The 27,178-nt window shown below is 25.8% G+C and overlaps 1 long non-coding RNA gene across 1 annotated transcript; it reads left to right on the forward strand.

Annotated features, from left to right (window-relative positions):
• Nucleotides 1–10,146: 10,146 nt before the first annotated feature.
• LOC149058320 (uncharacterized) lies at nt 10,147–25,602 on the forward strand. The gene is made up of 2 exons (XR_016190634.1): nt 10,147–10,265; nt 25,316–25,602. It is a non-coding gene; the product is annotated as an uncharacterized LOC149058320 (long non-coding RNA).
• Nucleotides 25,603–27,178: the final 1,576 nt, after the last annotated feature.

The raw sequence follows: 27,178 nt of genomic DNA on the forward strand, positions 1-27,178 counted from the left end.
TCATAAAATTGGAAAAAACAATGTTATAATTCTTATAAAAAGTATTGAGATGGAAAAAAACAACCCGTACTGGCCGTACTGCTACATACTAATAAGTTTATTAATGTCTCCATCAAATTTTTTTTAAAAAGTATTATTTGTCTAAGACTGTAAAATTACCTAGATTTCACAGTTATGATTTTAAATATTCAATCTGAATTTAAAGCACACCATTCCACAGTACAATAACTTCTACGTATAGCCGAACTTATAAACAACTCATTCAAAAAGCACTGCTACACAGGCGCAATTTTTATTGTTATTTCCAATGCTTTTGATAAGGTATGGCATAAAATATCAAGACTTGTGTACAAACTCAAACATCTGAATGCACAAAATCACCTCCTTTTGACACTATAATTTTATTTATTTCCAGACAGACAATTCTTTGTTAAAATAAATGATAGTTTTTCTACTTTTTAACTTATAACAACTTGTATTCCACGACGATAAATTATCTTGACCCTAAATTATTTAACGTCTACATATCCAACATCTCAAAGTCTTTGCACACCAACATAACCTTTTTTACCGACGAAATTACTATTTACATAGAATCTCGAAAAACCGAAGGAATAATAGCTAACTTAAAAATTCAATTAAAATAATTTGCAAATTTTTGCGATTTTGACGAATTTTTTCAAAATTCTTACGCAGTTGCTCGTATCAAAATATTGTAGATTAACGTTTACTTTTTTTTCATTTTTAGTAGCAACAACGAATATAAAACCTTGTAGCACATTTTCATTTTTTTTTGACCTTATGAAACATTTTTTACCGACAATAATTTAAAAAGACTTATCAACTTATTTTCTATGTTTATAAATAACTTAAAAAGAGAAAATCGAATTTATTTTTACTGTAATACACGCACATTACTGTAAAATCAATATATTCATCGCTTCGTTCCGTTCAGAATCTAAAATATAAATAATTATATTTTGTTGCTTCAATATTATTAACCACTATTAATTTATTACGTTAAAACATTGTGAACCAAATAATATTAGTACCTATACTAAACAGTAATAATATAATTAATATTTATAAATTAATTACCACAATACTACCATGTACTCACTACTCACACACTCCAGCATCATGTAGGTACTCAATATTGTGGTTTTGTGTTTATACATATTTTAATATTTTCTGTCTCTCGGGCGATAGACATCGATATTAAACTTTTGTTTCATTTAAACTTGTATTTAATAATAAAATAGTTTTTGTAATTTAGAAGTTTTCTCTTTGACCGAAGAGTAACAAGTCGTTGAAAATTTAAATTTAAATTATTGGAGAATATGTGTGCTTAGGTAATAAATCTTAAATTGAATTCGATGAAAAACTAAATACAATATATTTTACGATGTAATGAATATATGTATCATATGTAGACTACTACATGTATATTCATATTTCATATAACTACCTATATTTAATAATAATAAATATAAATTCCAATTTAAGGTTAGTTTAGGGGTTAATTTAGTGACAATCGACAATGTTATAAAAGGTTTGTTATTTTTTTTAAGCATTTATAGTTAACCAGTTAATACATTTCATTTTCTACTGAACTTAAAAACTCAATTAGATTAGTAGCCCATTGTACTAGTAATTACTCGTTTAGCTTTTTACGGTTTACCTATATACACGTGGTTAATTTACAAATCTGTAAATTTGGGTTAAAATTACAATTTAGTTAAATGTGTTTTTATTTAATCAGGCTGAATAGCTTATAAACAACGATTCATAACAATTCAAAAAACAATAATTGATCCAATAATTCAGCAAATTTACAATTGCCATTTGTCATCAAACTATCAAAGTGCAATAAGAATCAAGCAGGAAAAATATTAATTTTTTAGCGATTTCATTTAAAAGTATTATTAAAATAAATAGAATTTAAAATAAGTCAAAACAATTATCTATTTTATATATATTTTTTATCATTGTCAAATTAACAAAATACAATAAACCGTAGGTATTAGAAAGTTTTTTCGATAGAAGCCTTTTTTCCTCAAGTCACGTCTAGTACTCCATGTTAACCTATTTACTCATTGTATGAGTATTATAATACTGCTTACATATTTTTAATATATTTTAATTAAAAAAAAATAATAACAATAAACCAATGATTGCCAAAAACCATATTATACGACAAAAATCAAAAATAATTAAATTTGTATGCAAAAATGTTTATTATACTTTTGAATAAAAACATCAGTCTGGAAAAAGTTGATTTAAGTTAAATATGTTTCACATTAAAATGCAAGGCAACCTACACCAATTCATAACTCAACTACAGTAAAATCTCTTCCAGGCAACCCTACTCGGCGTCTTAATCGAAATTGGTCCAGAGATCTTCTCAAAAATTTAACATAAATTTAAGATTCATCAGCTCTACTGTGAGCCACCCTTTTCACCGCCCTATCACTGTTATTCCTCCCTCAAATTTACTCATTGTATATTTAGTATAGATTGTAAATATATAATAAACGTATTATAAATATATAAAAAAGTCAAATAATTCTAAAAAAGTATAAATGTGTAAATATGTATGTCCTAAAAAAGGACTCAAAATATGCATTTATATAAAAAATAAAATTTCAAAAGTAGCTTTATTTTTTTATTTTTTATCAAATCTGTTTCAAAAAAGATCAATAAGAACAACTGAGGTAATAGATTGCAATAAAAATAAAAATAAATATATATAATCTGAGCGTACAGAAGCCTCCCAGTGGAAGTACTAAAACTAGCTTTATGAAAGCATTAAAAGTAGTTTTTCGTACTCTATTGTTGTGACTGTGCAAAACAAATACACAAATGCTATAAACTCTCCGCCTTACTAATTAGTAACGAATTAATGTAATAATGTGTGACCTGATTACTTGAGTGATAAATATAAAGTTAATAAACTCATTTTAAATTGAGCTGAGTTAATATTTATTTGTATATAAACTTGAAATATTTTGAGTAAAATTTAATATTCCTTGGTAACTTTTTAAGTTGCAACCAAAAATAGTTATGAACGTTGAATAAAGTAATTCAAGTCTATTTCCTGTACTTTTGATTAATATTTTGATGACCTTCCTCCTCAAAAACAATATACTTGCTTTCACTGTAAAATATTAAAAAGCTCTTCTTGAAATAAATAAAATAAAATACATTTATAATTTAATCATGTACTTTAATTAAATTTTTTCATGCACATCTATGCCTATACCTATACGTTTTCTAAGAGTATTTTTGTACTGATTAATCACATGAAGCTAATTTTATAATGAAAGAACTATTTTTTTAGCCTAAAAATAAATAATATAATAATACATGTCATTTAAAAACGAAATTATTAGCTGATACTTGATACTCGTAATAACAAATATAGTGTTTAAATATTATGACATTAAACAACACAACGTAGAGGATATTTGTTTTGTACAATAAAATTAGATTTTAAATTTCAAATAAACATGATTTTTTTCTTTTGCTTCACTAGTTTATTTGGGATTTGGAGTGCTATGCCACTGGAATTGATTTTATCTTTTACACTCATTAGTGTACTGATCGAGTCATCTAAGATTGAACATTTTTCTTTTTATTATACCTTTAATTGCAAATGATTTAGCGGTTACTTTAGTTGAGTATAATATATGGATCATGTGGTTGGGAGCATAAACGATGTTTGTAATCTGATATTACAGATATTTCTAGTCGAAATATTTTAGAAATTTTCTACCTCTTCATCATTTTTAAAGTCATCCGTATATTATATTTCCTGAAATTCACTATACTCCGTGCCACCAGAGAAGTAACCCGTGTCCTGACCAAAACGCAATCGAATTCGCGCATGTATGCACGCCACATCGCGAACTGTAGAGGACAAAGTGGGGGGAAACGGAGCCTATAGTACCGATAGCAGCTGTCATCAGTCTGCATGCGTGAAACGGGTTCCTTCTCTCGTGGTGCGGAGTATAGGTATAATATTCGAGTATACTTTTCAAAATATTTTTATACATTATATATTTGATGGTGTGTTCTCTTTATCATGATTAAATTATAGTTAAGTGTTCACAACCATTTTATGATTTATTGAAAGCGTTACAATGCATATTTAAATTAAGTATAATAAATGGTTATTATAACTTTATAAGCTATTATATTATCAATGTGTTACAATCCTACATATTATAACTTAATTCTATGCCAGATTAAATCATTACAAGTGTTTATAAAAACCAAAAAATGATAATTTATAATTATAATTAAGAATGTTAATAATCATAAAGTTTTTAATATTTATGTTTAATTAAGTATTATAAATTACAAATTACTTAAAATTATTAGGTGCCTATACACAAAAAGTGCAACATTTATTTAAATCAATTTAACTGTAAGAATAATTAATTAAAAGCTTTTACCAAGAATATAATTATCAGTAAACATTATTATATCATTTATATCACATCTATAACATCAAATATTATACTTTTATATTTGCTTTCATCATCAAAGAGTTTGTAGTGTTTGTACAAAGTTATACAAATAGATAAGAGACAGATTTAGTTCTCGACAACACACACTTTTTCTTTGTATAATGCCATTAAAAATATTTACTTTTTTACTTTATCGATTTCTAGATAATAATATAGAATTAAATTTTTTTTATCAAACAAATCCACCAGAATCTGTAAGTTTCAATTAGAAGTCCAATTAAAATTTTTTTCCCGTTATGTCATGTTAAGATTATTTTAGATTCTAACCAGAGAAATAAGAATATAAATTGAATTTATAGTAGTAAAAAGATTCATGTTTATATGAACGAAATTGAAAATTAATTACCCCTGACGTGTGTTCAAAGATAGTCGAGATTGAGAAAATCCCTTATTTTTAATATTTTATAAAATCTCTATGAAATAATGTCTACACTGTGGTTAATAAACGATAATTAAAAAAAAATGTATATTCTGACTACGTTGCACGTTGCATACCAATGATGAATTTAATTCAATAAATTAAAATCAAAAGAATAATAGTTGATTCTTAATGTAAAAACAAAGGTATAATATGTAAAATATATGTCTTATACTGTATAACCTATATAACTTTACACAATACTTGTAAATTATGTAAATTTTAATAGATAAAATTATTACAAGATAAATTGTTATAAGAATAATGTCTAATAATGGCTAACGATTTTATGTTAGCTCCTAGTCAGTATTGAAATTAATTTTGTATTTCAGATATACATCAAATCATAATTGCATTACCTACATTATTAATTACTTATTGTACCGAGAAGATAAACAGATTGTTAGGTATTTAGTTTATACAGTTTAAACACATCCAATGTAATTATTTGTGTTTTAGAGTAATAATGTATTTTGTTTCAATATATTGCAGTGCATTTATATTTTATTCATATGATATGATTGTAAAAAAAATAAAAAAACATGGGTATAATATATACAATATACATATATATAATATATATCACAGGTATAAAATACATGTTTGTTTAAAGTTAAATATTATATTAAATACTTGAAGACACTAATGTTACCATATACTTATCTACGCTGATTTATATACTTCAAAATTTGTTTGTGTAATATAGCTGGTATATATTATATATACGTTATTTGGTCGGATGTTTTGTAATTTAGAACGATTATATTTATACTATATTAAGTGCCAATACCATGAGACTAGCATAGATGGAATAAGGAAGAGCCGCTCCAAACGTTTGAGTAATCAGGTTAATCAGAACGAGATGCCTGCAGGCCGTCGGATGTGTGCGACACCGGGCCGAGAAAATGAAGTATAGACCGATTAGACTAGTTGTATATGTTATTTTGCTATATGTATTGTGATTATCTAAATTTTTCATCAATAAACGATGGCAGCAGAGGAGTAGTATTGTGCAAACAGATCCTCCTCTGCTGTCGGTTCTAACAGGGAAAGAAAAAAAGTGCCAATACCTATATCTATATAAATTATAGTACCTAATTAAATATATGTACACACAATATTATACAAAATGTTGCCATAAAATTAAATAACACGGATCCACACTAAACAACGCATTCGAAACTTATAACTTTAAACCACAGAATCTATGTCACACACTATAGTAGACCACCCTATATGTATAATACATACATAATAATATGTGAACAAAAACTAATTGTACAACTTTTGTCGTGCACGCCAAGTCACGTACCAGCATTAGATAAACAATTTTACCCATTTCAAATAGAGTCCTGTGTAAAAATGCATCGATAAATGCACGCGCATTTAAAATGTTCGGCGAATGGCAATGATGTCGGATGAAAAGGATAATTTAAATGCAAATACTCGACAGCCGGAACTGGGAATTTCCCATGGGATTCACGTCAAGGTTAATTCGAAAGCCTACTGCAGGCAGAGTTCGGTTGTTTAGAGAAAGTTGGAAGGGACAGCGGTCTGTGATAAATAAAAGAGTGCCAATTTGGTTTGTTCTCAATTATAGACAGTCGTCCCTGACACAGCAACACGTCATCATAACCACCCGCTCCGAATGCATAATGAGTAATGACATTATAATGAATCTGCAGAGTGCAGAGATGTACGCACTGCGATTAGATATTCAGTTTTTATGCAATGAAAAAATACGATATTAATATTAAAATCATTATGTAAATGTGAAAATTACAGGGTTAACGTATAAGTGTGTGGTAACCATTCATGTAATTTAATTTGGATTGCATATACCTATAGTATAATGAACACATATTATTATTCGAGTAAATACATTTAAAGAACTTTTATAATTAAGGTTTAATAATTCAGTGGTGATGGCATTATTAAAATGCACCTTCCTATACTTAAGGAGTTGATACATAGAAGTAATTCCATTAACTCGAATTAAAACAACACAATTATTTAATAAATTTCTCTTTAGAGTTCAAGTACCATACCATATTTAATATTTTAGTTAATCTTTATATACTCTTTGTTATGTTGAATCATTCTCATTCAACTTTAACCACTCTAATCGGGATACCGATTCAAAGCTGAGTCGACATAAAATTCAATTTAAACGAAATTCATACGTTTTAAACGAGTTATATATATTAATACAACCAGAAATGTCTGTTTTCGTTCATTTTAATTCTTTATAAAATAGATTAAAAATTTATATCAAATCCTAGTCGTAGGTATATCTATTGTTGCATGTAACCCATATATAGAAATAAATTAATATTTAAAATAATTTATTAATTAACACAAGTAAAACGATATTTGTATAAGTAAAAACACTTTTGTAAATTGTACATATTATAGTATGCAGTGAAAAATGAAACAATTATATCATACAAGTACTTACCTAATTTTCGTTTGTGCAATTTTATTTTTGTTCTAAGGAAAATTTACTATTAACTAGTGTTTCTTATTTATATAAGGATTTATATCTATACTATTATGCCTTATATGATTATTCAACTTTAGTTTAATATTATTTAGTGTTTTATGTATTTAAGTAAGCTATTAAATTATATTTTTATTATATATAATCACAGACGTCAATTATGGTCATCTATTTTTTCTTCAATGATGCAGTTATTCAAATGATCTTTTGAGGTACGAATTTCTATTTTTCAAATAAGAACATAACTTTTAACTAGAAATTAATAATTATATAGTGGATAATTCTTACGTATCAGAATCAAAATTTATTCAAGTAGTTTTTAAGTTATTTAACTTTACGGTCTAAGGATACGATGCGTATAGTATTCAGTTTATAAGATATGAGAGCTATATAGATTTTAAAATTTTAGTCATTAATATTAATCTATCAATTTTAATAATTCGTAAAAATGGACCAAGTACAAACATTTCAGGTAACTAAGAAATTAGATACTTATTCAATTTTTTAATTAAGTATATTAACATTAAAAAAAAAATTATTCACTAAATAATCTACAGTTAAAAAAGGCGTTTTTATTTAAAAAACAATAGTTTGTCTCTTTGAATATATTCAAAAATTGTAAATATCAGAGTTTCCATAAATTCATTATTGAAGGAAAAATTGGGGTTGAGCATAATTATTGATGAATAACCTTGTATATATGTTTGTAAGTCGATAAAAACTTTTGTAGTAAGTAAATTAAATGTAAATATTTATTTATATTGTTAGAGGTTTTATCTAATATAATTTGTTCACAAATTGAAGAAAAAAATATATGAATAGTAAAAAAAAATCCCAGTTTATATTAAACAACAATTAATAAATATTTGTAAGTAATGATTTGTATTTTTTTTAGTAAAGCGATAAGACAATATTAGTATTCAATTGGATTGGATAACATTACCACGTTGAGCACATATAGACTGCATATTTTGAACTCGATTTGGTTGACGGTCAATAACATAAAGAGGTATCGTTATAAGTGAAATTCGTTGAGTTTCCGTGCACGCGCGAGTAACATAAAATACGACATAAATTTTGAATCGATAAAAAAAAATTCAAAAAATATCATTGGTCGGGGAAATATCGTTATGTCTGTGCGATGGTATATTGATAATAATAATAAAAAAGTGAGGGCCAAATGCATTTCGTCTGGGGAGGAGTATCTCAGTATTCACCCCTCAACAGGAAACAACTTGATGTTGTTTATGTGATAAAGTCACAAGTACATAAAATAAACTTCCTATGGGCAAACAAACATTGGGATTGAAGGAGAAGTTGAAAAGTTCGATTTTTGCTCACCCGGAAATGTATATATATACACAGAGAGAGAGAGAGAGAGTCTTAAAAATAGAAAAGGTAATGGAATGAGAGAATATGGGACATAAAAAATAAATAAAAAAATACGTCCTTGTTAAAAAAAAATACTAACGTTGTACAATAGACGGACTGAAACCGCGTTTTCCAAATGTTGTTGGCATAATAAAATCAAATTCGATCTTATTACTATACACGATTTATTATATATATATAAACGATAGATATCAAGGGGAAAGATTGATTCTTTATAAGGCGTCTATATACCGGTACGCCGTAAACGAGTTTTTCTCCTTTTTCAGTCGGTGTTCAAAGAAAAGTGCTGGCTTTCTTTTTAGCTTCATATAATATTATGTAATACTATCTAAATGCAAAGGTTAAAGTTTTCACCAAAAAATGCATAAGACTTCAGTGACTTAACCACGTGAAAGTACATTTTGGCTTGTATAATTTTCAAAAAGGAAATGTGATCAGAGAAAAAATAATATTTCATGCAAACAGCTAAATACAGCTGAATATCTCAAAATTTTATATACCATGTACAGACTATTCGGTCAGAAAAACGAAATGTTTATTTAGAGATATTCACCTGTCTAAGACGTCCAGCAATGCTCATTCTAGTGTGTACTTAGCTACTGTTTGTTTACGACTTTTTCGATTCCAACGACTAACGCGTTGAACCGCGATCATAGACGATGACCGTCTTTTACCCGGCGTATACATACCTATAGTTAGGCATGGATAAATAAACGATTTACTCATTTCAACTCTTGTGTTTACCCATTTGTTTTAAGTGCAGAAGTTCAGTGTAAATAATCGAATTGCACACTAATCCCTTCTCTGCTATTAATCAACATTTGATGTACGCGCGTATATCTAAATATTAATTGAGTATAATATACCGCAATGGTTATTGTTGTTGGTTAAAAACTAAAATTGGTTTAAAACTAGTTTTTAGTCAAACTAATAAATTACAATGCATGTTACATAAACTTAATTATTAATGTTCGGTTTAATTTATACGCATTATATATATATGTATATGTATTTCCCAAGACAAAATGCGTGTTCCGACAATGTGCTACCACCGACAGTGCTAAACGAAAACTAAGGTTTTATAAGCGCATGCGCCTCTCTTCCGTGCAACTTATTGTAGGGAGATGGCCACCTTACGTCAGATCTACGATTAATTTAAATAAACTATAGCACAACAAATATAAATTTAAATCGTATATTTCCATTACTTTCAGTTGCATATTATACCAGCCGCTAATACCATACATATTTTAAAATTCTTGTTTTTTATTTTTTTTTAGCACATTAGGTAAATTAATTATTTATTTATTTTAAATTTATTGTTACTCAAATTGAATTATAACTGTACGTCAACATTTAAATGTACATAATATTATGTGATTATGAACAAAAAATAAAGACATTTAACTATCATAGTAATAACGTAAGTATAAGTCCTGTATAAATATTAAATACAAACATTAATAATGTTGCTCTTAAAGTAAAAAAAAACTTCTGGGACCGCTTTTTTGTCGATTTCTTAGATTTTATTTACTACTTAATGTGCCTAATGCCTATATATACATTTATTGTTTATATTCAGTTTTGATTTCATAATGTACAAAGTAATAAATATACCAATAGTAATTCTGAGTAGTAGATTCTACGATTCTAGAAGAACTGCATGTTTATAAGCTCTCTTTTACAATATTCTTGTTAATTTATTATAAAAATAAATAAAGAGTGGATTTTTAGATTCTTATAAGGTTAAAATATAATCCTAGTATGTTTTTAAAAAACTTTAAAATATTTATAAATATTCTTTTAACTTGTAAATATGCAGATAATATTATTTTTATTTTTATTTTTTTTAAATAGTTTAGCAAAAACAATAAATAACTGATTTACACCGAACCTTTGGATAAAGATGAATTATTTAAACATAAAAAATGTTAATAATTGAGTGATTTTTAATTTTTATGATTCTTAAATCAAATGATTTTCTTGGCCTAGAAAAAATTGTTGCTAGAAAAACCCACAGTTCGAGAAATTAATAAATTATATAATTTTTTACGAAAAATTATGGAATATATTCTAAAATATAATATGAAAAATCAACTAATAAATGTCCAAAATACCTATTATGCTTTAATATATAATATAATACATTTTTTCTTTTGAGCTCTATGATGGATAAATCGTCCACGTTTTTCATCCTCGTAATGTCAGTCAAAATGTGTAAAAACCTAAAGATCTGCTCTCTAATAATAAATATCATATTTTTAAGTAGGTACTACATATGCTTATTTCCATGGTTATGGCAAAATATAAGATGATCGAATAATCGTTATTATAAAAGGACTTTTGTGATAGGTATATGGCATGTCTGTATTATATTGTGATGGGGAATGAATACTTTGTACAGACGGCATAAAGACAATAACTCGAAATCGGGTATATTGCTTTTGTAAATAATTTTGTATATCTATATAAATTCCAAAACTGTCGGTTCATCTCCGAGAAAGAGAGACAAAGCATAGAGGGAGATGAAGTATACGTATACGTCTCAATTTAGGCACACAATAGACCAATGGATACGAAACGGGCCATAAGTGGGGAGTTATGTGGAGATGAGAAGAGGTACGGATATCTGCCCTTAAGCTTCTTATTAAACTCGTGACCCCCTCTTATGTTCTTCCACCACCGCTGCTGCCACCACCACCACCTCCACCATCAGTCACTACCACCGCCACTGCCACCACCAAGTGATGATGGTTTCTGGACACACTAGGAAAATAGTAACTAACCGAGCCCGAGTGCGCAAAACATGTGGTCCGATTGGCTTGAAGGCGTTATTAAATTGTATTATATCTTTGGAATTTTCATTAAATACACCCGCCAGGCTTCTGTTTTTATTCGCATGCCATAATAACGGCCGCGGAAAAGCTATAACAAAGTTTTTACAGTACAACAAAAATCCTCTTCTGACTTACTTACATTATTATACTACGGACGGCGGCCACCACCATGTTAAACTTTTCACATTTACCCGCCGTTCAAGGTCCAAAATCGGTTTTGCAATGTTATTCCGAGGCTACATTTAAATGGTGTGACTCTTATGGACGTGATTATTGTTTCGCGTGTTTTTCTACGTTTGGAACAAATGTCGCAGCACATTAAACATTTCGTTCTTTATTACGCATTAAATTCCTATTTAATCGATATTTGATTAATGGTCATCATTATACTTTTTAATTTATTTGTTTCAGTGTCAAAAATAAAACAAAATGTCAACTGAAACATTAATGACTTGGACAGTATTTTAAAAGGTCTTGAATTATTTATTCAGAAATATTTAATCAAATGGAGTCTGAAATGACAAGCGATTTATCTACAAAAATAAAATATTATGTACTTCACATTACGCAGGCATAATAATTTAAAATAAATCCGATAAATCAGAAATTAAACAAAAATGTCAAAACAATTTTCTGTATACCATTGTAATCAATAAAAACATAAATTTTACGACGGTAGAATAATGTATGAAAGTTTAATATAAGCATTAAATATAAAATGATTTTGGCTAAGTTATCGATTGAGAAAATATATAAAAGCTATAATATTTCAATAATTCATTTATAGAATGTAGCATGTTAATCCTGGGGGGGGGTTTGCAAAAGGCATACATTATTTTATATTTTTAAAGCCCCATTGTAAGGACATGCAATCCATTTCTTGGTATAGCCTACATATAGACTATTATACAAATCCATAAATTGTTCTTGAGAAGAATGCAATTATTCGAAAATAAAACCTATACATAATATAATAATTCGTATCATATGTAATGGTAATTCAACAAGCAAACTTATACCTTCAATTTTCTTTTGCCTTTATTCGCATCCCGATTCTCAGAATTTTTAAGTTAACATAGAGAACATATTTTTAATTGTATAGATTTATTAAGTCATTTAAAAAGTATCTTGTAGTGACAGGTGCAAACTTCTATTCTTTTCCGACAAACATCACCATTTTTAGTGAAAAGTGTTAGGCAGGCAACTTTTTAAAAATATTAATGTTTCTATAATACAATTTGAACGAGTATCTAATTTTTCTGTTATTTAACTTTGTGTCATTAATGTAATAAGATTATGAAGATAATAATAATCTGGTGGCTATCGTTATGATGATTTTAAAACAATATTAATTAATATTGATCTATGAACATCTTATGGTTTGTAAATTTGTCTGAGCATAATAAACAGCTTAGTAAAAGATGTGATATGTATTTTACATTTTATGAAAAGATATTTTAAGGACTATAACCCTTTAAGTACGAACTATTCGTTAAAATTTAGATTTGGACTGGTGCATCAACTTTTTCGAAAAAATCTTTCGCTAACAATTCACAGTAAAGAAGAGTGGCTCTTATTTTTTAAAAAGAAGTTTTTATCAAAGCATTTTATTTTTTAAATGGTATGAAAGACTACAGTAATTGAAAATATTGACCTTTCTCCTTAACTATATACTTCAAAAATCCAAAAATCCGGGATTGAATAAATGTATTATTTAAAGGTAAAAAAGATATGGAGAGGGGTGAGAATTGTTTGGTGGATCAATTGTATATATTTATAATCGAAAAATTGTATTCAGTGGCATGATTATAATAATATGTATGCGTATAATATATTCGTTTATTATTAACCGAATATATAGGATTATTTTTGAATAAATCATCAATATTTTTATAATACAATTTTATGCAAATCTCAAAAATAATATTATATTTATACCAATAATATTTGACATTATAAAAATAATTGTGTAGTAAAATAAAGTATAATTTCGAAAAAGAAATATTTTATGAGTTGCTTGTTTTTACAATCCAACATACATTTGTGGGAAACGGGAGTATTAATAAATTTTACCAAGTCGGAAGCTGTTATGGCATAATATATCTTTAGTGTTGTCGTAATTTGGAAGTATTTTGTTGTTGATATTAATAATACCACGTAAAATGACGATGTAATTTTTATCACTAAGTATAATGTTTTAAAAATTGATTTGAAATTAAACCCTTTGTTAGCATAAAACATGGCTCAAAAGAAACGATTTGTTTTAAAAATTCGGTGTAAGCCAATAATGGATTTTCGTAACGTGAAAGCGTTGATAACATATGTTTTTAGTATTTGTAAGTCTAAAAAAACATCACTGTTCACAAAATAAAAACATAGTGTTAATATACGGTAAATTTAAATGCAGTTAGAGTACGTACCATACATCTTAAGTTTTACATACAGCTCAATTTTTGGTTAAATCTAAAGTTAAATCCTTATGTTTACATATTTGCCTGCAAGACAAGATATTTTATATAATAATAATAATAACAACTAAATCTAGTTGATTTATGGAAATTCCATAAAAATAAATAAATATTATGCTAGAGGAAAAATAATAAACGTTTGAATTTATAAATTTTAACGCATACACTCGTATTTAAGAAACCTTTTAACGATGTAATCGTAAATAAGTAAAAATATTTAAATAAAAATGGAAATTTATATTTTATCGTAATGTTTTTATTAAATCAACGTAAAACTATTAGTTAAATTCATGGTGTTATTAATCTAAAAATTAATTACTATTAATACATATATATAATAATAATAATAATATATAATACTATAAATATATCAAATACTCGTATTTATATAAATAAATTACATAATATACTTAGAAGTGAGAAATAACCTGACAAACTGTCTCCATACATAATTGTTTTTCGTATGTTATAATTAATCATTGACCATTTAATTATAACTTAACCTATCCAGTGACGAGGTATACGCGAGTTATAAAACGACTTTGTCCTTCACCAGTTTTTTAATTTCGCATTATATTTATAGCGATTATGTATAATTTATTTGGTAATTAGTTACGATATATTTATACTAAAATAACTATATAACATCCATCTAATACTAATCATAAATATAAACCAAGGAGTTAAATATTAATTTTTGTTTATCAACTTTATTGTATTGATTATTTAAAATCAGCTTTTGCTGAATTATTGCTGTGTTCTGTCGAATATTATTCAAATTCTATAGATACTGAAATATTATTAAATTGTAATAAAATTCAAAATATTCGTAAACATTTATATTACATAAATTATATAAATTAAAATACATTTTTTAAATGAAGTTTATAGAATTATTCTTATTATTTGACGTTAAAATAAAAAAATGGTCAAATTTTATAAATCGTGCAGAATGAGGTGTAGTCATTTTGAATGATGTTTACAATAGAGCCAGCCGATTCAAAAGAAACTCTGTAAACGAACAAAAACCCATTTATTCATTCTTATTAAACTGTTTGTTGTACAATTGTTGTTGAGTCAATACCGTGTCCCTATAAAATATCAGAGGATTTAGAAAATAAACCCCTATACATAGTTAGAGTTTTCCGAGTTGTGGCTTGTATAAAACAGGCAAAGACACATCAAAAAGGAAAAAAAGAAAATGTAAGCCTTTAACTTTAAGCAGAAGAAATCGGTCTCACTAAAGTCACTAAACAAATAGGGTTTTACATTTTTGATATTTCAATAAATAACCACTACAATAATCAAACAAACATATTTTCAGTTCATAAGTTGTAAAATGAAGTCTATAATATGTATACAATGCATTAGTGAAAATCAATCAACATTGGTCCAAATGTGTTTAATTTTTTTTTTGTAAGACTACTAATAAATTATTAAGTCTATTTTGTCCAAAAAGATTATTTTTTTTAGCTTCAAATTTTGAAAGAATATTTTTCTTAGAAATATAACAACTTAATTGACTGCGAGAGTACGATTAACTTAAACATTATGTCATAAAAAAATTATCTAATTTTGGCTACAAGTATGTCAGAGGCGTGCTATAAAATATTTGATGAGGAGAAATGTGGTCAATAGCAAATAAAATAGTCTGTTATTAACTTGGAAAGTGGTACAGGCTACAGGGTCGTCTTTTCAGTTGTTATAGGGATTAGGAGGAAGCAAAAGTTTTAATCAGCGCATTTAACTGAAAAACTGATCGCTTCCCTCTCAAAATGTTATATTTAATTTAATACGATTAACCATTTAATTTTAAAATTTAATATTTACTATTAAATATTCAGATCTGTTGGATAGAATTTCGGACTAAAAGACAAAAAAAAATTTAAAAATTAAATAAATATTCGATCCATGATGGGGATCATTGGGAATCAAATCTCATCTTGAGCACTCTTCTGAACGACGGGGGTTAGAAACAAATACGGGGATATGCATTGCGCGATCATCATTTCGTTTCGCTCACCTTGAGAGGCATCTCTCCAACATCTTATCAATTAAAAACAAAAAGTAATAGTTAATAAATAAATATGTAATGTATAATTAATCATGCCAAGAGTCGTTAGTGGGTGGCTTCTTATTCAACACCTCACGTCTTTTATTCTCTAATCACATAAACTCATAGTGCATTAGATGTGTAGATTGTTTATTTATAATAACCATTTAAAAAAAAAAAAACCTTGAGGTATTTATGTATATGAATATGGTAGTCTTGTTGTGTTAAATCAACAGCGAAATATTTTAAAATATTTTACTGGTTTTTAAAAATATATCTTCCGAACTTGTAATGTTCCTAACGATAAACAAATTATATACTTATACTATTAATAAAAAATATAATTCAATCGAAAATCGAAAGTGACATATAATCTTTAAATCCATGAATAAAACTATTATAAATTTGCACATTAAATGATAAGCCTGATACATTAAATAATAATAATATGCAGGTAATACAGTTTTTTTGTGCCAGTCATTTAGTATTGTGTCTTAAGCAACTCCTCAATAAACTGAAAATCCCGTACTAAATTTTTGAAAGGTACAATATAGTATATATTGTTATATTTTATATACGATTTGAACATATTATATAGGTACAATATTACATCAACATCGGCAGTACTCAAAAATGATCATTTTTTTACGTATAAAATATATAATATTTTATATTTCTCAAACTGTACTCGTACTATATAACAAATTGTTGCTGAAGAAAATGCATTATACATGTTTGGCTCACCCAGTCATTCGTCTTTCAATCCCGTCAAAATCACATCCAAAATTAATGTCTGGTCGCTGTATACGTTTGGCCAACACTTGGGTTAAAACGCAAAGTACCCGAGACGTGATTTATATAATTTTACATCCCTCTCAGAGCTAACGTTCGGTTAAAATAAAAACAACTGTTACTTTTTGACCTTTTTACAGTGAAATAAAAAATACGTGCACGCCTCATTTACATTACCCTCAATTCATTGTTTTACCAGAAATTTAAGAAAAACTATATTGCACGGAGCTCTTTGGTATATTAATCACATTGTACAATTTCTGAGTTAACGATTTAATTTGAAAATGTACCTAATAATTGTAAAGGTGGTGAGTATAGTCATTATATAAGTAATTTTAATTAATACGAATTTCAATTTTATATTTGAATAATTTCGCCTACAAAAATATCTGGAAAATAATACTGAACAATGTAATTTTTAGTATAGATTTTATACAAATATTTAATAATAACAGTAAAATTACTAGTTATAATGAATAAAGCGATTTTAATATACGATCAATAAAGTTAGGTAGGTAATAAATAATTTAAAAAAATATATTTAAAAAAATGGAAGAATAATTTAATTTATTAGATACCGACTGGCCTTTTATATTTACATTGAAATTAATTATTTTTACTAAAACATGCTAAAAATTAATTTAGAGGCATATTTTGTGAATGTTTTGCTTAGTTTGACATTTCTACAATATATTTATAATAGCTATCTTAACTCTTCAAAGTTAAAATGTCAAACTATACAAAACATTCACAAAATACCATAAGTCCATAATATGCCATTGAAACTATAAACTAACTTGATTATTTATAAAAACACAAATAAAAACTTAAACTAAAAATAAAAGTAAAGTCAAACATGGTACATAATAATATAAAATGTGAATAATAGGTGTTAGGTGCTTATATCGATTTACTTATCTGTCACAGGTTAATTATGATGTTAACTATTAATTGAATTGTATACATTACTATTTTTATTTATATTTAAAATATATAATAAATATATGGTCATATAGATATATTATTAAAACACCTAGCTAGCACATTAAACCAACTTTTAAAATTAATATCAACAAGTCATTATTTTTTGTAACGGAAATGTTAGCAGTTTTTTTTGTTGGTTTTGGATTTTTATAAAACGATATATCACCATATTATAAAATTGATCATAAATGCGATGGAAATGTAATAGATTAAAGGTTAAAATAATAAATAATAATAATGGTTGTATATAAAATAAAAATACATAAAATGCATGATAATTTGGTTTTGCTGTCGATTTGAATTATTCATTTATTTAAATTTAGTCAAAAACTAAATTTTCGTAATAGTCAATTTGTTTTTTGTATTATTATTGAGAATTCATTTTTGATTTTCCAAAATGTTGTTAATAAATCCGAGTGAATACTTATTATTGAATAAATACATTTAATGATAAATGTGAATCATAGTGTATAATGTGTATATTATATAATAGGTAAGTATATTTTATTTGGGTCACTCGGATTAATCCGTAAAAGATTGGTGCGTTTGACTGTTCCACACGATTTCGATTTCGACCCCTTTTAGACGAAAATAAGAAAAAAGGCCTAAAGCAATAAATATGTTTTTTCTTCTGTTAAATATATATATATATATATATAAATGATATGAAGAGGGAGAAAGAGGTGTGAGATTTATCCAAAAACATTAAATGGGATCCAAGACGATATAATGGCACAACCATTTACGTGTAATCTACTCGATAATCGTCCACGATTTACTTCTAAAACGTTTTTCTACGGAAGAAAAGGACGAGGAGAAACTATACAATCCTAGTCCCTACCCTAACGATAAAATTTCTGGTTCATTTATCTTCTTAACAGCCCTCAAAATAATTGGTTGTTTATTCAAAATTGATGTTTGACAGGAGGCTTATAGTACAAAGATTGAAATCGGACGTTAATAGACATAATCGGGTGTTTACATATCGTAATTTTATAGTAACTATACATACGATAAACATAATATATATATATATATTATAATAATGGAATTAATAAAAGTCGATTAACTATATTAACCACATTGATCGGTGACTTGCACTCAAGTTTCTGAATAAATAGACAGAAATTAAAATATACATGAGCTGCAGGATACGAAAAGGTCAGGCGTAACGGAAATGTTCGATAAGCTGTGATAAATACTGCTTGTGTTATATAGTTCAATGAATTTATTAAGTATATTATAGAACAAATAACAAAGCTATGGAAAATACACAATTTAAATAAAACTCTATGATTCATATAAGTAGATAGGGACCTGGTATCTATATTTGTACCTACAATAATTATAGGTATAGATTCTATAGACTATATGGGTAATTAATATAGTTTACGATTATTATAGCTTTTAAGAAAATGTTAAAGCTCAGAATTGTTTAAAAGATTCAAAAGTTGTATCGATTATGTTTTAAAATTGAGTGCTCATTCTAAATATGTATTCGTGTGTAGTCTTAAAAAATGTAAATTCTAAATTTCCTCAAATTAAAACACTTACTAATTATTGGCTAATCATTTTTTTTCTGATTATTTTCATCGTAAGTTAATGAAATTTGTTAAAAGTACATAACTATCTAAGTAATTTTTTCAAAGATTTATTAGTCAAATTATAAAGAAAAAATAAAATTTAAACAGCAGGTATACAGAGTAAGGTTTTTGGTACATCAACTAAATTTAGTTACTTCACAGAACAGTCTATTATAATAAAAATAATAAACCGTTACATGATTTTTAATTTGCATAAATATTATAATAATATTTTGAATACATTTTAGCAAATAATTATGGTAACAGTTTTGTATATATATATGGTTATATAATTGAATAAGTTCAAACAGAAATGTTTTTTTCAACGATTATGTACATTGTTTTCAAAAAATATTTTTGTATACAAATTTTAATACTTAATATTTAATAATTACCTATAAAATATTATGAATTGGTGTAAAACACATTATAATATAATAACAGATTAAATAGTAGCGTAAAAATAAGTACCTATCATAGAATTCATTCGAATAATTTGCAACAAAATAAATCTTTTAATTGTATGTTGATTGTCTACGAGTACATTGAACATTGGCAAGCACTACGAAAGTATAAACTGTATAATATTCCGTGATGAAATTTATAATAAAATATATGCTATACAGGTACTATATAAAAACATTATAAACACATTTTATATTCACAGGTAATTTTTATGATTTCAAATGAACGTTACAAATAAACAAGTCATAGATAATAGGAATTTTAATTCATAAAGTTTATTGGCAATGATGGATAATTTTGTAAATATACCTACCTATATAGTTTACAATATTTTTCGAAGTTATAAAGACAGACAATGAAGTTTTAAATCTTTGTTGAATTGAATACAACTAAATTAATTCATAGATAAAGGTAAAATGTTCAAAAAAAATTATCAACACGAAAGTTTAGAAAACAAAGAAATGTTTAATGTTGATGCGATACTTATTAACTATACTATATATATTAATACACTATTGCCCTGTTTATATATAACTAATAATACAAATTAAAAATTGTGTAATATTAATTCTTCGATGCATGGTATATTATATAATAATAATTTACTTTTTGTTGAATATATTTTGTATTGAACTGATGAATAATCGAACTCGTTTTATATTTATTGGTAATAATAATAATGATAATAATTAATCGCCTGCTGCGCATAGAATCAGAGAAATATTATAAAATGTTAAGCATACTTAGTAACCTGATTCCATTTGAATCCGAATTACATATTATAAACCCAATAGGTGCAAAAAATACTAGAATCAACAATTAATATTTAATCTCATCGCCTGCATGTTCGGTATATTATTTTATAATTTTGTTTAAATATTTGAATAGAGCGTCTATTTGTTTGCAGTAAAATATATCGAAAAATAAATTCAACTCGTTTACAACGGAAACATAATATTTTAAACAAAGAAATAAATATACAATATTATTCAATCATATCTATACAACGTTACTATGTTTAAAATGAATTATATTAAACGAAATAATTGTGTATTTTTATATAGTTAATATTTATAATTATAATAGTCTATAGGTGTACCTACCTTAAATAATTATGCAAATTGATGTGTATCTTTGTTGTCAATTTAAATATTAGGAAAAATTATAAACTTCATAATTTAGGAGAAAGCGGGGTAGTTCCGTAAACGAAAGACATTGCCGTTACATATGAACAATGAGTGAAGGTAGAAAAAAAATTATTAATATTTATTTTTCAATAACTATATGTTTATAGTTTATTACATACAAATTTGAAACCTACTGTGGGGCAAAACCATTGTAGCAAAAATATATGAATTCAGAATCGCCTCAATGTGTTATAATTTACTTGATAACTTTTTATTAATGATAGTTCGTAACTATGTGCGCAAAACAAATCGTCAAAAGTGGATTATCGGGGGAGGTAAGGGGGTAAAAATATTTTAACTAATAATATATAAAAAAAATGCGTATATAAATGTATACCTACTTTAAAAATGTATGGAGGGTTGAATCCCTCTAATCCTCTATATATGGACTTGGGGGAGGATATTAAAATGTATTACAAAGTGTGCCTATTCACTAATTATATATATTTTTACTATTTTATATCATAAAACTGTCTTAACGATTTTGCCCCAAGGCTAATACGGTTTTACCCCATCTATAGAGCCAAATTATATATTTTAGTACTTTAAAAATTTGATTTTTTTTAGGTTCAACTTAAAATTTAAAAAAAATGTGTAAATATTATCGAAGATGACAATATTTTTGATATAATTACTTAATCCAATTTCAAATTCCTAAAATATTGAAAGTTCTATACAAGTTGTATAATACAACACTTAGAAGTTGATAGTTCGGTACTGTCCCGCTCTCCATTACTTAATTTCTACTTAAGTGTTGAATATTTTGTAAAACATGTAATATAAAATAATAATTTAAAATAGAAATTTCACGTTAATTTTACTATTAGTCATTTAGAGTTACTGTAAATTGATCAAATATATTTTTTTTTGATTTCTGAAGACATTCAATAATTTTTCAAATAATAATAATAATTTTTTATTTTTATATAATTAAACTTATAACTCATTGTTTAAAAATCTAATTTCGTCCCAATTTAAACTTTAAATGTTTTAGAATTTTAGATTTTTATTTTCCAAAGTCTCCAAAGTTTCTATAACTAGGTATAAATTTACTATCAGTAAATATATTAACGTATTTTTATTAAAAATCGTGTAAGAAATAAAAGAAAAAAACACATCCACAGAATATTGTAAAATCAATATATTCATCGCTCTGCTCAAGATCTAAAAATCGACAAGGAATCATGTATTAAGTTTCAAACCTTAGATACAAAAAATAAACATTAAAAAAGGTTAACAACAAATTTAAAATTAAAAAAAAATTGTACATAAGAGCGAAAGCCCAAAACCAAACAGTGAGATTTACAATCTGAAAAAAAATAAGATCTATAGTCGATTGATTTCTGATATTAATATTAAATAATATTGCTTCAATAAATGTTTGATTTAATTTAACTTTATTATAATATTTTGAATTTTTATTTAAGTAAAAATGATTAGAAATTTGCTTTTATCAACAAATTTATAAATATTTATAAGGACTTTAGGAAACAATGAAATATTATCAAAATAATATCTATTATAGATATTATAGATAATCAGTGACTGAAATTATTAAGTATAAGTAAATAAAATTTAATTTCAATATGATTTAGTACTTTATATTTATTAATATTTATTTACATTATTTTCAATTTTAAGAAAAATATTAACAATGAACTATACAAATATTATTTATTAAACATACATTTTAAGCGTATAATAAATCATATTCATATACCTACTGTATTTATTATTTTAAGTGTTTTTACTTTTGAATTATGTTAAAATTGCTTTTTATAATATTTGTGTTTTCCCTGTAATCTGGTAACTTTGAACTTTTTCATAGTATGTTATACTAATTGCATGTTCTAGATAATCTGATAAAGAATTATAAAACATAATTTGAAAACTTCCGAAAACGGTCGATTTTCAACAGGCATTCATAATTTACACACAATAAGTCATATTAGGTATTTTAATTTTCAATTTTTAATAGAAAATGTGAATATTAATGTAATCAGATTTAATAATTATATAATAAAGTGTGCTCCTGAAAGTAAATTAGTTGCTAAATAAAATATTCTTCTTGTTACTTTATTAGAAAAAATCACAAATCGAGATACAAGATGATTAAGTTTTAACAATTTGTAATTGATAAGAAATGTATTAAACTTTTAAGTAAAATTTGTACTTTGATAATAACTTTGATATTTTCTCCTTGAACTTCTCATACGCCTAAGTGAATTATGGTTAATAGATTTTGAATCACTAGGGTCCCTATGAATTAAAAGACTAGTCATTCGCACGACAACAGAAAGTTTGTCCAAGTTAATCCACAAGTCACAACTTTTATCTCGGTGTCAATAAATGGAATTTATTTCTATACGACCATCTCCTAACTTTCCACCCCGACTTTTGAGTAACTTACGACCCATCCTACTACATATTACCTCCTCCCCCACACACCAAAAATAGCGAATGAATAAAAAAAAAATTCTAAGAAAAATGGAAAATAATAATAAATAATAATTAACATATATCGTATGATAACATGTCTTAAAATTCAAATATTATAAATTAGTAAAATTACTATGCTCGTCGATAATGGTTTAATAATATAAATGTCTATATTAAAGAGTCAAAAATGTTTTATACATTAGAAACTATAGTATTTTCACAATGGAGTTATCCATGTTAAAATAAATTTGAAGAGAAATATCTTCTAAGTGGTTGAACATGTATTGAGTTCTGACACAACATTCAGAAATCGATAAGATTGTAGTCTAAGCCTAAAAAAAATATTTTATGAGACAATTTTATTGTTAGATATTTTTTTTTCTCGGTCAGAATACAATAGTAACACAGTAGCATGTGTTTGGGAATTCATTAGTAGATAGTAGCTTAAACCTCACTGCTTCTAAAATGACGTATTTATAAAACAACAATAGCAAGAAATCAATAAATAATAAAGATCGATTCCTTATACTAATTGTATACATATTTATCATTTTCTAAATATAATATCGAGAATATAGAATTATATTCTAAATAGAATTTAATTCTACCTAAACAATAAGATATAAAATCCAATCAATTATAGAATATCTAATTATATTTTACTTTAATTAAAATTATTTTATTTACTTATATTAGCTATATTACATTAATACATCTGATTAATAAATCGAATCTTATTAAAACAAATTAAAATACGATAGTAAAAACCTCATATAAATCAGTAAATCCAGTCAGTATTTTGGGAGATTATATCGAATCTACTAAGATCAAACGAACAAGGTTTTGTCTATATGTATAAAATTAAAAGGTACCTTTATATTTAAATTATGACTCTTCAATTATCTACACCATTTAGTTAGGTTATCTATATCCATATTACTGTAATATTAAGAAAACAAATAAAACCAAAATATATATGTAAACTTTTCGTAAAATTTATCAGAATTCATTTTGAGAGGATGATTTATTTGTACACTTAAATCATTCTATACAACTTAACATGTGAAACATTTACACGAATATTTCTTTATCCATAGTAATAATTTGTTATTTGTACATCAATCAATATTTAAGCTGTAAGTTAATAAATGCAATGCACTTTAATAGTTTGTAATCGTATACTTAAAGACGTTTTCCCAAATAATCAAACTAATTAAACTAACTATATGTTCAAAAATCAATATCATAAAATAATAATGTAGTAATATAATACTGTTAAAGTTTTTTTCAAAGTGGTAAGAAGAAAAAAAGTTATTTTGTATTACGTTATGTTTTTAATTAGTATATAAAGTATTTTCAATTATGCAATATCTCTATATTTAACCCTGTGCTTGAGAAATTGTTAAAATTCACATTAGGTCGTTTATATTTATGGAATATCATTATTATATGATTTATTTAATAACTTTTTATTTTTGTTAAAAATATATTTATTTCTACATTTTCTTATATACTTATATAATAATTATAAAATATAACACACTCTGTGAGATTGGATTTTACCTATATTAATCAACAGATTGTAGTTAAACTAAATATATTAAGAAATGAACATAATAAAGTACCTATACTAAACCAACTTATAGTTTCCTTTTTAATTTAAAGAGACCGGACCAGCAAACAGCAGTAATGTGTATGACATGTGGCATACAAATCTCCATCAAACTCATTCTAACTGAGTGCCAACTTTATGGAGAGGACCTGTGGAATTTGCAGAAATTATTTGAGAGCACATCTGAATCCCAGAATAACCACAAAACTATACTAAAGTTCTCAATCAAAATGCACATATCATCAATAATAGTGGTTAAGACAGTATTTCTACTGAATAATATTTAAAATGTAAACATTTATCTCACATAAGCTTCACTTCAAATACACACAAGGCGATATATATGTGTAATTTAATTTACTTAAAAGCCAATGGCCAAAGCTACCGGGACTTATTATTTCAAAAATAAGAAAATCATATCATTACAAATATTATCAAATAGCTAAAAAGTGGGTAGTAACAATAATAATAACAACAAGAACAATTGAAGTTAACTAATACTTAAGAAAATTAGTGTATGGTGACATTATTGAGTAAAATTGAACATTAAGATTGGTTTCAATATCGCTTCACTTCTAAAGATAAGGTTAAGTATAATTTGTCTCCTTATTTGTAAATAAAAATAAAGAGTATGACGTGGTTTATTATTATTAATTTAAATAAATAATAATTGGGTATATTTTTAATTTATACTGGTATACATGGGTAAATTACTGATACTTTATTTTAATTATATTGATTTCATTGAATATCAACGATTTTTTTTTTGTACAAAATATACGTTAAAAATTATAGTGACATTGTGATAATGGTATATAAAAAAAAATTTTCGGTTTAAGTATTGTCATTGAGAACCCCCTAAATTATAATCATATATTATTATATTTATATAAATATAATACAAAAATCAAAAATATTAACTAAAAACAGAGGTGTCAAAAATAATACAAATGGCAGATTAATGTTATTTTGTAGTTTGAACTATCTTAATAAAATTCAAAACCATAACAAAAAATCTAAACATTAAAATGGATATGTTTTTAGTATGACCCGTCATTCTATAAGTATAAAACTCTGAGACATGGACTTTATAAGAAAAACAAAACGAATGCAGATTTAAAATACCTATTTGAAATCTTTGAAAGTAAGGTAGCCTAAAGGTATATCTATAACCTATAATATAATCAATTCAGCCATTATGGTGAATTATAAATGGTCTGTGCTTAGACCCATAAAGCGGTCGATAAAGAAGACTATATTATACACATTAAAGTACTTTTAAATTTATTTTAACGGCCATGGATTATCAACTCAACTGATCTGCACTTACAATAGTTGTATGCTTACTTGGATGAGTTGCAACTATTCATTATTTTGTATAGATAATATATTACCTACTAGATAAATATTATTTTTGTATGTGGAAATAAACAAATCTTATGTATGAGGAAATGCTATATACTAATGAAATGAAAATTGATGTGAGCCAGGCATGCTTGTCAGAAACATGATGTGATAATAAAAACGGCAATTGAAAATTACTCAATAAGAAAAATACAGCCACTGAGTGAGCTACATCTAAGATTGGATGAATGCGTGTGAGGATAGATGTAAAATCAATAGATCCATGAACTAACTAGAAGGAAGCATCTCATTACAGAGATATATGGAGAAGAGTTTGTTTTACAGGAAGCTCTTAAAGATTCAAAATATTTTGAAAATTGCACTATGTATAATATGAAATGCTAAAATAAATATTTGGTTAGAAATTTTAGTATCTAAGGTTATCGGATTTTGAATTATAAAAAAAAAGAGAAATCCTCCGAGAAAAAATTTAATTTAATTTAATTTTAACCTTCGTCAATTTACGTAAAAAAGTGAACCTCAAACGCTTATAAAAAATTATTAAGTTTTTC

Source organism: Diuraphis noxia, unplaced genomic scaffold, assembly GCF_037042655.1.
Source record: "Diuraphis noxia isolate RWA-SAM2 unplaced genomic scaffold, SU_Dnox_SAM2 contig0002, whole genome shotgun sequence".
In the NCBI taxonomy this organism is placed as follows: Eukaryota; Metazoa; Arthropoda; class Insecta; order Hemiptera; family Aphididae; genus Diuraphis; species Diuraphis noxia.